The sequence below is a fragment of the Triticum dicoccoides genome, chromosome 1B (assembly GCF_002162155.2).
Source record: "Triticum dicoccoides isolate Atlit2015 ecotype Zavitan chromosome 1B, WEW_v2.0, whole genome shotgun sequence".
Classification (NCBI taxonomy): Eukaryota; Viridiplantae; Streptophyta; class Magnoliopsida; order Poales; family Poaceae; genus Triticum; species Triticum dicoccoides.
Window position 1 is genome coordinate 174,919,060 of NC_041381.1, and position 13,128 is coordinate 174,932,187.

Consider the following 13,128-nt stretch of genomic DNA (forward strand, 5'->3'; position numbering starts at 1 on the left):
GCTATGGATGGCGTTCTCGTAGGGAGACGGGAGCGGATCCATAGTGGTGTATTGGTTGGTGAATATGTGGACTCGTGTGCGCCACCTCAAAAGAGTCGCTTGCAGTCGTAGTCTAGGATAGCCACCGAGTCAAAGCTGGCTTGCTGCAGTTAAACCCCACCATCCCCTTGTTGAAAATGATGCATATGTAGTTAGTTCTGATGTAAGTCTTGCTGGGTACATTTGTACTCACGTTTGCCTATTTTATGTTTTTGCAGAGAGACTTCAGTCTCACTAGTAGTTCCACGTGGACTTCGACGTTTAGCTTGTTACCTCAGCTACGATCTTGTGCCCTCGGCAGGATCTGGTAGATAGTCAGGCTTCTCAGCCTTTTTCATTTATAGATGTCTGTACCCAGACATGATAGCTTCCGCTTGTGCTTTGACTTGTATGCTCTGAGTGTTGGGTCATGAGACCCATGTTTGTAATATCTCGCTCCTCGGAGCCTATTGATAAACTACTTGAGTCGTAGAGTCATTTTGTGATGCCATGTTGTATTGCACATATCGAGCATATTGTGTGTATGTTATTGAAATGCTTGGTATGTGTGGGATCTGACTATCTAGTTGTTTATCTTTAGTAGCCTCTCTTACCGGGAAATGTCTCCTAGTGTTACCGCTGAGCCATGGTAGCTTGCTACTGCTCTGGAACACTTAGGCTGGCCGGCATGTGTCCTTCTTCGTTCCTGTGTCTGTCCCTTCGGGGAAATGTCACGCTTTGAGTACCGGAGTCCTGTTAGCCCGCTACAGCCCGGTTTACCGGAGTCCTGCTAGCCCAGTGCTATAGCCCGGACCCACTTGCTGATGACCGACACGTTCGAAGCTGGGTCATGGATGCCTGTCCCTGTAAGTCTGTGCCACTTTGGGTTTACGACTAGTCATGTCAGCCCGGGCTCTTTATCATATGGATGCTAGCGACACTATCATATACGTGAGCCAAAAGGCGCAAATGGTCCCGGGCAAAGGTAAGGCGACACCCGTGGGGATACCGCGCGTGAGGCCGCAAGGTGATATGAGGTGTTACCGGCTAGATCGATGTGACATCGAGTCGGGGTCCTGACATCAACATCCTTTTCAACGGTGTTTTTTTCTCTTTAGTGGGCCCTAACCCACATGTCTTTTCCCAAGATCTTACCTGACTCTTCTAATTCCCCCGGAGTTATTCTCAAATTCTTTTCAGAGTTTGACGTAAGAATGAATTTCATCAGTCAGATGCTTTTCCAAGATCAATTTCAAATCATTTCATTGTTGGCTCAACCCCTTCGCTTTTCATTCTCCCAGAGTATCTCAGTAATTTTGGTGGTGTTTCTCATCGTCATTTGAAGACCGAAGAAGAGTTTTCCTCTAAATCGTGTCCGTTCTCTCGAAGATTCGTGGTGCTAGCTTCATGTTATCCTCTCAAATTATTTCTAGTCGTGCAATTCTTTTCATCCATCCGGAGCAGTTCAGGAGTTGCTTTCTCTCTAGATCATCCGGAGGTCATCTTTTCGGAATATTTCTTCACTCTAAGTTGTCAAATTCATTCTCCAATTATTCTATGTCCGTGCCCCTTCATTCATCTCAATATTCTTCCGGTGCTTCGTTCAAGTATTCTTCAATCAGTTCGCGATCCCTTTGTTATCCTGTCTCTGTTACCCCTCAAGTATCTTTGTGCTTTTCTAATTCTTCCCGGAGATTCTTTCTCTTTTCTTCGTTCATTTTTGTTTCTAACGGTGGTTCGTTCAAGATTCTTTTTTTCTTTGATTATCATATTAATCCATTCGTTCTTTCGAATCCTATCGGTGGCTCAGGAAGACCTTCTCAAGTTTGCGACATGTCACTTCTCAATCCTTTTCAAGAAGAATAAGTAGTATGCAAAAATCCATTGCTTGTCATCAATTTAATTTGATGAAGGATAAGCATACAATAAATCTTATTCTTATTTCATCCAAGTGAGTAATTCCTTCCTTCGGAGTTTGTTCTTGATGAATAAATTCTAGTTCCAAGTGTTTTCATCTTTTCTTTTCCGGAGTTCAATTTCCTCAGCCATTTCGTTGGAACCTCCATCTAAATCATCGCAATGCTCATCTTATTCTTTCATCCTTCAATTTTATCTCATCATCCTTTTGTCATCGGAGTTCTTCATGGTGGTTCTTCATGATTTAATTCATTCGTCAAGAGTTCATCAAGATTTTATTGCTGGAGTTCAAGTATCTTTTCTTCTCGTGTCTCAAAGTGCAAACAATTCTCTGTTTTCTTCTGAAGTGGAGTTTTTCCGTTTGTGGCCGGTTATCACCTTATGATCTTGAGAGGTTACCTATAAGACCACAACAAGCTTATTCTTTTCGTTGTTGATTTTCTCAACAACTCTATTCAACCCTTCCTTCTAAATTCTTTTGATTCCATTCTTCAATTCTTCCGGAGGCTTTGCATTGTTTATCTCATCAAGTGCCATCCCATCTTGTGGAGCTCGTGTTCTATTCCTACATGTTTCAGCCGGAGTGCTGCCTAAATTCTTCCATTCTTATTCCTTTTCTATCTCGTTCTAACCGGAGTGGTTTCATAGTCTATCTGATTCCGTGAGCTTTAGATTCTCGTCATTCTCATCGTTCCTCTCTTCTTCTCGAGTGCTCTCGATTCTTTGCTTCTTCTTTTGAGTTCTTGTTTCACCTCATCCCCTTTTCCCTTCCATCTCGGTCCTAAGATCTCGGGACGAGATCTCTTGTTAGTGGAGGAGTGTTGTAATGCCCCGGATTCGATGCGCCAGGTGTCTACCAGTTATTTGCCGTTGTTGCCATGTCATTGGCTTGCGTGTTGCATTTTATCATGTCATCATGTGCATCTCATTTTGCATACGTGTTCGTCTCATGCATCCGAGCATTTTCCCCGTTGTCCGTTTCGCAATCCAACACTCCTATGCCCTCCAGCGTCCCCCTTTTGTCTCTCGTCGTGAGCGGGTGTTAAACTTTCTCAGAATGGCCCAGGTTTGTCAAGCGGCCTTGGTATAGCACCGGTAGACCGCCTGTCAAGTTTTGTGCCATTTGGAGTCCGTTTGATACTCCAACGGTTAACCGGGTAACCGCAAAAGCCTCTTTTGTCTTGCAGCCCAACACCCTTTCAAAGTGGCCCAAAACCCAGCAAACTCCTCTCCATGCTCTCAGTCGTTCGATCACGATCGCGTGGCCGAAAACCGCTCCTCATTTGGACTCTCCTAGCTCCCAGAAACTATATATATGCCTTCCCCAAAAATCCCGCAGTCCAACCCCAAACCCTAGAATTTTCCCCTTCGCGCCGCGCCGGACATGTCCGTCCCCGGCCGAACACGTCCGCCGCCGCGCCCCACCCAATCGGAGGCCGCCACGTAGTGCGCTGCCGCCTCCCTCCGTCGCGGCCCGCTCCAGCCCACGGCCGGGCCGCGCCGGGCCCGCCCGCGCCCGAGCCGCCCCGCGCGCCCCCGCCGCCGATCGCTGTCCCCACTGCCGGAGTTCGCCGCGCCGCCTCCCGCGGGCACCCGGGCCTCGCCGGACCCACCGCCGCCGCCCGGGATCTCGTCCCCGCCCTCCGCCGCCTCCGCCGACGTCTCCCCGCCTCCTCCCGTTGGCGCCTGGCCCCGCCGCCATGCGCTGCCGCCACCGGCCGCCGCGTCTCCCCGCGCATGCCCGCCAAGTTCGCCGCCCCGCCGCCAACCGCCGCTGGATCCGGCCGGATCGGGTCGGGAGCGACCAGATCCGGTCATCCCCGGCCTCCTCCGCCCCTTCTCGCACCTCGCCGGACTTCCCCGGCTCACCGGAGCTCTATTGTCGGCCGCGTTGACTTTCTCCTCGAGGTCGTTTTTTTCGTCCAAGTCCCTGTTTCAGCAACATGTTTGTGCCCTGTTCATCATATCATAACTTGCTGCATACTGCTCCGTTTTGTGCATGTAATATGTCAAATTATTCGCCTCAACGAGTACTTCATTTAATTCCATTGCACCATGTTCATTTGAGCTCATCGTGATGCCTGAATCATCGTTGCAAGAGTGCTATATGATGTTGTCTGCTGTCTGTTAACAGAACTTGCTCATTTGTCATTTTTGCCATGTTTGATGTGTTCATCCTATGAGGTTGATGTCTACATGTGGTTTGAACTATGCCATGCCATCTTTACAGAGGTGCTTACCATGTATTTTTGTGATCAATGTGGTGACTAGCACAAGCATGCAAACTAGGCTTCGTGATGTTGCTGATTTTAGTCCCTGTTCTGCTGTTATTTTGATGCCATGTAAACATGATGCTACAGAGAGATCCATGCTTATTTTGAGATACTTCAGTAATGATGTTTTGAACATATGGTTATGCTCTATCTATCCATGCCCCTGGTTGCAATTATGGAGTAGTCTAGCATGTCATTTTCGTGCTCTACTTTTGCTTCAAAATGTTTCCTGGCAGATTGTTTACATGCTATTCAATTTTGCCAAGGTTGTTGTAGTTGATCCTTGCATGCTATGAACTTGCTCTTGCATTGGTTTGTTTCATAAACATGTATTCTTGCTGATGCTATGCTTATCTTGTCATGTAATGACTTGTGGTGAGTGAATCAAGCTTGTTAAGTAGTGTACTCGCTGTTGCTGTTTTGCTAGTCCGAATCTGTTATTTCGTGATGCTATGTAAACCTGCTGCTACTAGTCATTCCATGCATAATCTGGAGATGTTCACTAAGGGTGTTTTATTATACATGTTATGCTCTATCCATCCATGCCCCTGGTTGCATTTATAGCCTGCTGTAGCTTATTGTAATCTTGCTCCAAATTTGCTAAATAATGTTGCTGTCAGCCTGTTAACATTAAGTTCAGTTGTTGCCATGTTTGTTGTTAGTGATCCGTGCACCCTATGGACTTGCTCTTGCCATGATTAGCTTCATAAACATGTCTGCTTACTGTTGGTTTCCTTGTCATGCCTTGTAATGCTCTGTGGTGAGTGGTACAAGCTCACCAACATGCCTACTTATTGTTGTTCCTGCCATGTTTGAATCTGTATTATAACTTGCTATGTTTACATGGGTGCCATCATATCTTCTGATCCTTTTTGACTCATGGTTAGTAAAGGACTTTTGTTCTATGCATTTAGTAGTATCATGCCATGCCTTTGTTTGCCATGATAAGTTCCTGTAGCATGTTGTTTGATAGCTCTAAACATTGCAACCTGATGTTATTTTCTGCAAAGTCTGAACTGTTATTATTTGCAATCTTGCCATGTGTGTTTGAGCATGTTCTAGTGATTTCTGGAGATAGCTCAGTGTTCATGTTTTGTTATGCTTTACCTGTACATCATGCCCATGCCTTTTGTTTTCTTGTTGAGGTCCTGTAGCATGTTGTTTTGATGCTTGCAAGATGCGTAGTTGCTGTTTTGGACAGGTTGTTGCTATAACTTGTATAGATTGTATGTGTGGAACCGTTGCTCCGTTTTGAGTGTGCTCAATATGAAACTTGCTTGTTTTTGCATGTAGTTTCATATTATCATGTTGCATTCATGTTTTTAGGTGTTTGCTTGATGTTTGTATGCATTTTGCATTAATGCAATGTTTAACTTGTTTTTCTCATATCTTCTAGGCCGTAGCTCCGAATTAAATGAACTTTATATGTAACTTGACTAGAATCTCGTGTATATCACCTTGGTGCATCTTAACTTGCTGTTTAACAACTCGAACATAAGGTTTATTCAGATCTGGACCCATTTCAAAATTTGCATATGAGGACTTACCGGAATTGTTAGATGTTGTTCCCGGCCTCATTTAAACTTGCCTTGATGTGTTGCTCTTGTTTGCATCATCCCTTGCCATGAGTAGCTTCATGTAGCCTTGTCATGCATCATACTTGTTTGTGCATCATGTCATGTTCATGTGTGGTGTGTTTACTATGTTGTGTGCTTGTTCTCGATAGTTCCCGTTTCGTTGCGATCGTGAGGATTCGTTCGTCTACGCTTGGTTCGTCTTCGTGGCTTCATCTTCTTCATGGACTCGTTCTTATTATTTGCGGGATTTCAGGCAAGATGACCGCTACCCTGGATCTCACTACTATCATTGCTATGCTAATTGCTTCGTTCTATCGCTATGCTGCGCTACCTATCACCTGTTTATCAAGCCTCCCAAATTGCCATGAACCTCTAACCTTTGACACTCTTCCTAGCAAACCGTTGCTTGGCTATGTTACCGCTTTTGCTCAGCCCTCTTATAGCGTTGCTAGTTGCAGGTGAAGTTGAAGATTGCTCCATGGTGGACAGGATTATGTTGGGATATCACAATATCTCTTATATTATTAATGCATCTATATACTTGGTAAAGGGTGGAAGGCTCGGCCTTATGCCTGTTTTTTTGTTCCACTCTTGCCGCCCCTAGTTTCCGTCATACCGGTGTTATGTTCCCGGATTTTGCGTTCCTTACGCGGTTGGGTGATTTATGGGACCCCCTTGACAGTTCGCTTTGAATAAAACTCCTCCAGCAAGGCCCAACCTTGGTTTTACCATTTGCCTCACCTAGCCCTTTTTTCCCTTGGGAGTCGCGCTCTCGAGGGTCATCTTTATTTTACCCCCCGGGCCAGTGCTCCTCTCAGTGTTGGTCCAAACTAGAGCACCGTGCGGGACCATTCCTTGGCAACTTGGATTCGTCGGCTCCTGTACGCTTAGCTTATCCGGTGTGCCCTGAGAACGAGATATGTGCAGCTCCTATCGGGATTTGTCAGCACATCCGGGCGGTCTTGCTGGTCTTGTTTTACCATTGTCGAAATGTCTTGTAAACCGGGATTCCGAGTCTGATTGGGTCTTCCTTGGAGAAGGTATATCCTTCGTTGATCGCGAGAGCTTATCATGGGCTAAGTTGGGACACCCCTGCAGGGTATAATCTTTTGAAAGCCGTGCCCGTGGTTATAGGAAGATGGGAATTTGTTAATGTCCGGTTGTAGATAACTTGACACCAGATCCGAATTAAAACGCATCAACCACGTGTGTAGCCGTGATGGTCTCTTTTCGGCGGAGTCCGGGAAGTGAACACGGTTTTGGGTTATGTTTGACGTAAGTAGGAGTTCAGGATGACTCCTTGATCATTGCTAGCTTCACGACCGTTCCATTTGCTCTCTTCTCGTTCTTATTTGCATATGTTAGCCACTATATCATGCTTAGTCGCTGCCGCAACCTCACCACTTTACCCCTTCCTTTCCGTTTAAGCTTTGCTAGTCTTGATACCCATGGTAATGGGATTGCTGAGTCCTCGTGGCTCACAGATTACTACAACAACAGTTGCAGGTACAGGTTATGCGTTGATCATGACGCGAGAGCGATGCTTGCTTGCGTTGAGTTCTTCTTCTGCTTCTTCAATCAGGGGATAGGTTCCAGGTCGGCAGCCTGGGCTAGCAGGGTGGATGTCATAGAGTTTCTGTTTGTGTTTCATCCGTAGTCGGATGTTGATCTTATGTAAGTTGTATTGTTGTATTCGTGTGGCATTGTATGCCTCTTGTATGTATCCCCATATATTATGTAATGTTGATGTAATGATATCCACCGTGCAAAAGCATTTCAATATGCGGTTCTATCCTTGGTGGGACCTTCGAGTCTCTTTAAGATAGTATCGCATATTGGGCGTGACATAAACTCCTAGATAATATTGTGGCTAATTATTCTCAATGGCACACCGAAAGATTCACTAGTAAAAAAGTGCATGAGATTGAAGAGATTAATGTTTTGAGTGGAAAGATGGATGAGCTTACACTACTTGGAATCAGGATCTTTGCCGTCAGCCGGTTCTTTGCCGTCAGCTAGCTGATGGCAAAGAGTGTCTTTGCCACCAGCTTGAAGAAAACTGACGGCAAAGAATGAGCTGACGGCATAGAATCTTTGCCGTCGGCTAGCGGACGGCAAAGAGGCGGGATGGCCCGCTAGCGAGAGCCACCTAACGGCCTCTTTCTTTGCCGTCCGCTGGTGCCACACGCCCGAGACTCCAGACACCACACTCTTGTGTATCCAGAGGGTTGATAGTAGCAGTGCCCCATAAAACCAACGTTCGTGCGCATAGAGGATTCACTTCCGTGTCTCGTCCATCGCTTGACATGCTCTACGCGCTTCTGTTGCCACACAACCGTGACTCCACACACTTCACAACTGGGTATTCAGACGCATGCCACTGATACCGCACTTTTGTACTTCCAGAGGATTGATACCCATGCCTCTACCCCACGTCCCTGCATGTGCAGGCATCACTCCCATGCCTCTGCCCCATGTCCTGCATGCACATGATTCAATCCAGTGCCTCTTGTGCGTACATGATAACCCACAAGTATAGGGGATCGCGACGGTTTTCAAGGGTAGAGTATTCAACCCAAATTTATTGATTCGACACAAGGGGAGCCAAAGAATATTCTCAAGTATTAGCAGTTGAGTTGTCAATTCAACTACACCTGGATAACTTAGTATCTGCAGGAAAGTATTTAGTAGCAAAGTAGTATGATAGTAACGGTAACAGTGTCAAAAGTAAAGATAGCAATTTTGTAGTAATTGAAACAGTAGCAACGGTAAAGTAAATAAGCAAAGCACAATATGTGAAAAGCTCATAGGCATCGGATCAGTGATGGATAATTATGTCGGATGCGATTCCTCATGTAATAGTTATAATATAGGGTGACACAGAACTAGCTCCAATTCATCAATGAAATGTAGGCATGTATTCCGAATATAGTCATACATGCTTATGGAAAAGAACTTGCATGGCATCTTTTGTCCTACCCTCCCGTGGCAGCGGGGTCCTAATGGAAACTAAGGGATATTAAGGCATCCTTTTAATAGAGTACCGGACCAAAGCATTAACACACAGTGAATACATGAACTCCTCAAACTACGGTCATCACCGAGAAGTATCCCGATTATTGTCACTTTGGGGTTGTCGGATCATAACACATAATAGGTGACTATAGACTTGCAAGATAGGATCAAGAACTCACATATATTCTTGAAAACATAATAGGTTCAGATCTGAAATCATGGCACTCGGGCCCTAGTGACAAGCATTAAGCATAGCAAAGTCATAGCAACATCAATCTCAGAACATAGTGGATACTAGGGATCAAACCCTAAAAAAACTAACTTGATTATATGGTAAATCTCATCAAACCCATCACCGTCTAGCAAGCCTACGATGGAATTACTCACGCACGGCGGTGAGCATCATGAAATTGGTGATGGTGGATGGTTGATGATGACGACGGCGATGAATCCCCCTCTCCTGAGCCCCGAACGGACTCCAGATTAGCCCTCCTGAGAGAGATTAGGGCTTGGCGGTGGCTCTGTATCGTAAAACGTGATGAAACTTTCTCTTTGATTTTTTTCTCCGCGAAAGCAAATATATAGAGTTGGAGTTGAGGTCGGTGGACTTCCAGGGGGCCCATGAGGCAGGGCGGCACGCCCAGGGGGAGGGGGCGCGCCCCCACCCTCGTGGATAGGGTGTGGGCCTCGTGGCCTTGATTCTTTCGCTAGTATATTTTTTATATTTTGCAAAAGTTATCTCTGTGGATTTTCAGGTCATTCCGAGAACTTTTGTTTTCTGCAAAAAATAACACCATGGCAGTCCTGCTGAAAACAACGTCAGTCCGGGTTAGTTTCATTCAAATCATGCAAGTTAGAGTCCAAAACAAGGACAAAAGTGTTTGGAAAAGTAGACACGTTGGAGACGTATCAACTCCCCCAAGCTTAAACCTTTGCTTGTCCTCAAGCAATTCAGTTGACAAACTGAAAGTGATAAAGAAAAACTTTTACAAACTCTGTTTGCTCTTGTTGTTGTAAATATGTAGAGCCATCATTCAAGTTTCCAGCAAAGATTATGAACTAACCATATTCACACTAACACTTAGGTCTCATGTTTACTCATATCAATGGCATAATCAACTAGTGAGCAATAATAATAAATCTCGGATGACAACACTTTATCAAAACAATCATAATATGATATAACAGGATGGTATCTCGCTAGCCCTTTCTGAGACCGTAAAACATAAACGCAGAGCACCTTTAAAGATCAAGGACTGACTAAACATTGTAATGCATGGTAAAAGAGATCCAGTCAAGTCATACCCAATATAAACTAATAGTAATGCATGCAAATGACAATGTGCTCTCCAGCAGGTGCTTTTTAATAAGAGGGTGATGACTCAACATAAAAGTAAATAGATAGGCCCTTCACAGAGGGAAGCAGGGATTTGTAGAGGTGCCAGAGCTCGATTTTAAAATAGAGATGAATAACATTTTGAGCGGTATGCTTTCACTGTCAATGCAACAACTATGAGATCTCGATATCTTCCATGCTACATACATTATAGGCGGTTCCCAAACAGAATGGTAAAGTTTATACTCCCCCCCCACCAACAAATATCAATCCATGGCTTGCTCAAAACAACGAGTGCCTCCAACTAGCAACAGCCCTGGGGGAGTTTTATTTAATTATTTCAATTTGATTTGATCTTTTTGATCATGGGACTGGGCATCCCAGTTACCAGCCATTTTCTCGTGGATGAGGAGCGGAGTCCACTCCCCTTGAGAATAACCCACCTAGCATGGAGGATACATACAGCCCTAGTTGATACATGAGCTGCTCGAGCATACAAAACAGAATTTCATTTGAAGGTTTGGAGTTTGGCACATACAAATTTACTTGGGACGGCAGGCAAATACCACACATAGGAAGGTATGGTGGACTCATATGGAATAACTTTGAGGTTTATGGAGTTTGGATGCCCAAGCAGTATTACCGCTTAGTACAGGTGACGGCTAGCAAGAGACTGGGAAGCGACCAACTGAGAGAGCGATAACAGTCATGAACATGCATTAAAATTAATCAACATGAGTGCAAGCATGAGTAGGATATAATCCACCATGAACATAAATATCGTGAAGGCTATGTTGATTTGTTTCAACTACATGCGTGAACATGTGCCAAGTCAAGTCACCCGAATCATTCAAAGGAGGAGGACACCCTATCATACCACATCACAACCATTTTAATAACATGTTGGCACGCAAGGTAAACCATTATAAGTTCCTAGCTAATTAAGCATGGCATAAGCAACTATAATCTCTAATTGTCATTGCAGACATGTTTATTCATAATAGGATGAATTAGGAACGATGAACTCATCATATTTACAAAAACAAGAGAGGTCGAGTTCATACCAGCTTCTCTCATCTCAATCAGTCCATCATATATCGTCATTATTGCCTTTCACTTGCACGACCGAATGGTGTGTATAATAATAATAGTGCACGTGCATTGGACTAATCTGGAATATGCAAGCATTCAATTCAAGGGAGAAGACAAGGTAATATGGGCTCTTGGTTAAATTAACAATCATGCTTATGAGAGCCACTAAACATTTTCATTAGGGTCTTCTCCTCTCGACCCCCAAAGGAAAGAAAAGAAAATAAAACTATTTACACGAGAAAGCTCCCAACAAGCAAAAGAAGAACGAGAAATCTTTTTGGGTTTTCATTTAATTGTTACTACAAGCATGGAAATTAAACTAACTATTTTTTTGGTTTTTCTTAAGGTTTATCAAACACACAAGAAGAAAGCTAGAAAAAGAAATTAAACTAGCATGGATAGTACAATGAAAAGTATGAGCACTGACAACTAGAATGAGTGTGTGAACATGAATATAATGTCGGTGAGAAATACGTACTCCCCCAAGCTTAGGCTTTTGGCCTAAGTTGGTCTATTGCCATGGATAGCCTGGCTGATATCCGAAGTTGTAACTGGGGTCGTACTGAGATGCATCAGCCATTGCCTCCTGAGCTGCGGCATGGTGGCGAGCTGCCTTCGCTCTCCTCTCGTGTTCGGTTGCCTCCTCCCTGGTTACAACATATATTCTTTTTGTCTGATAATCAAAAAGGGCAGGAGCAGGGAGAGTAACATGGACAGAGCGACGTCTGTCAAAGATTAGTCTATACTGGAGGAATTGTTCATTCCTCACAAGAAAATGATGACTGACCATAGCGTCATAATCTAAATAAGCGGGAGGCAACTCCCTATCACCCTCACATGGGGGTATACCAAGATAATTAGCAACACGGGTTGCATAAATCCCTCCAAACAAATCTCCAGATAAACCATTATTATGCAACCTACATGCAACTATTGCCCCCAAGTTGTAATCTTTATTACCTAATACAACACTCTTGAGGACACAAAGATCAGGGACACACATGTGACATGCTTCATCTTTACCATTAATACATCTACCAATGAAGAGAGAAAATGATGTATAGCAGGAAAATGAATGCTCCCTATGGTAGCTTGTTCTATATCTCTAGATTCTCCCACAGTGATACTAGCAAGAAAGTCTTTATATTCAGATTTACGGGGTTCATTAACATTGCCCCACTGCGGGAGTTTGCAAGCAGTAGTAAAATATTCTAAGTCCATGGTATATGATTGATCATAAATATCAAACAGGACACTTTGAGAGTTATGCGAAGATGAAAATTTAAACCTTCTCACGAATGAATCTGTCAAATAGTAGTACCGAGGACACTTATCTTGCATGAAGTCCTCAAGATCGACATTACACACATATGCGTCAAATTCATCCTTGATGCCTGCATTGACCATAAATTCTTCTGACGGCCATTCACAAGGCCGCACATCAGCTTCCCTTGGCAGTTCATCGTCTTGCTCACGCATAGCGCGCCTGGGTCCTTTCTTTGTTGAAGAACCACCTTGGTAAATTCTCCTAAACATATTTCTTCCTCTGAAAAATTTCTGAAATTTTTAGTAACTCAAAATAGAAGTGAATCAAACTCAATAAAACTGATAGCAACTACTCCCACAAGTGCCTAGAGCCTATATCATGCATTAGAATTACATGGGACCTCAGAAATTTGACATGCAAGCTCAAGAACAAGGTCACCTAGGCAGCAAAAATTTGCAATGAATAAAGCACTAGAACAAAAACTAATTGGACCATTGAAGGAGTCACATACCAAAGAACAATCTCCCAAAGCAGTTTTGTGAATGGAGCTTTGAGCAAGGAGATCGAAAATCGTATCAAAATGAGCTAGAACTCGTGCTTGAACTGGATGGGGAATTTTTTGGGAGGAAGATG